Source organism: Aquarana catesbeiana, linkage group LG12 (genome assembly GCF_042186555.1).
Source record: "Aquarana catesbeiana isolate 2022-GZ linkage group LG12, ASM4218655v1, whole genome shotgun sequence".
NCBI classification, from domain to species: Eukaryota; Metazoa; Chordata; class Amphibia; order Anura; family Ranidae; genus Aquarana; species Aquarana catesbeiana.
In genome coordinates, this window is record NC_133335.1 from 160,961,332 (window position 1) to 160,962,177 (window position 846).

Sequence of the window (846 nt, forward strand, 5' to 3'; positions counted from 1 at the left end):
GGAGCCTGGTGGAAGCCCCGGACCTTCGCGGTTACCCATGCCCGGGCGGTTAGCGGGCGTTCGAGCCTCTTTCATCCCGGTTAAGTGCGGTCATCGCCGGTTGGCCCCGGCAGCCTTACCTTGGGTCCTGGACGGTTCCTGGAGCCGGCTGGAAGCCCCGGACCTTCGCGGTTACCCATGCCCGGGCGGTTAGCGGGCGTTCGAGCCTCTTTCATCCCGGTTAAGTGCGGTCATCGCCGGTTGGCCCCGGCAGCCTTACCTTGGGTCCTGGACGGTTCCTGGAGCCTGGTGGAAGCCCCGGACCTTCGCGGTTACCCATGACCGGGCGGTTAGCGGGCGTTCGAGCCTCTTTCATCCCGGTTAAGTGCGGTCATCGCCGGTTGGCCCCGGCAGCCTTACCTTGGGTCCTGGACGGTTCCTGGAGCCGGCTGGAAGCCCCGGACCTTCGCGGTTACCCATGCCCGGGCGGTTAGCGGGCGTTCGAGCCTCTTTCATCCCGGTTAAGTGCGGTCATCGCCGGTTGGCCCCGGCAGCCTTACCTTGGGTCCTGGACGGTTCCTGGAGCCGGCTGGAAGCCCCGGACCTTCGCGGTTACCCATGCCCGGGCAGTTAGCGGGCGTTCGAGCCTCTTTCATCCCGGTTAAGTGCGGTCATCGCCGGTTGGCCCCGGCAGCCTTACCTTGGGTCCTGGACGGTTCCTGGAGCCGGCTGGAAGCCCCGGACCTTCGCGGTTACCCATGACCGGGCGGTTAGCGGGCGTTCGAGCCTCTTTCATCCCGGTTAAGTGCGGTCATCGCCGGCAGCTCTACCGCGGGTCCTGGGTCCCTTCTGGAGCCCGGTGAACTC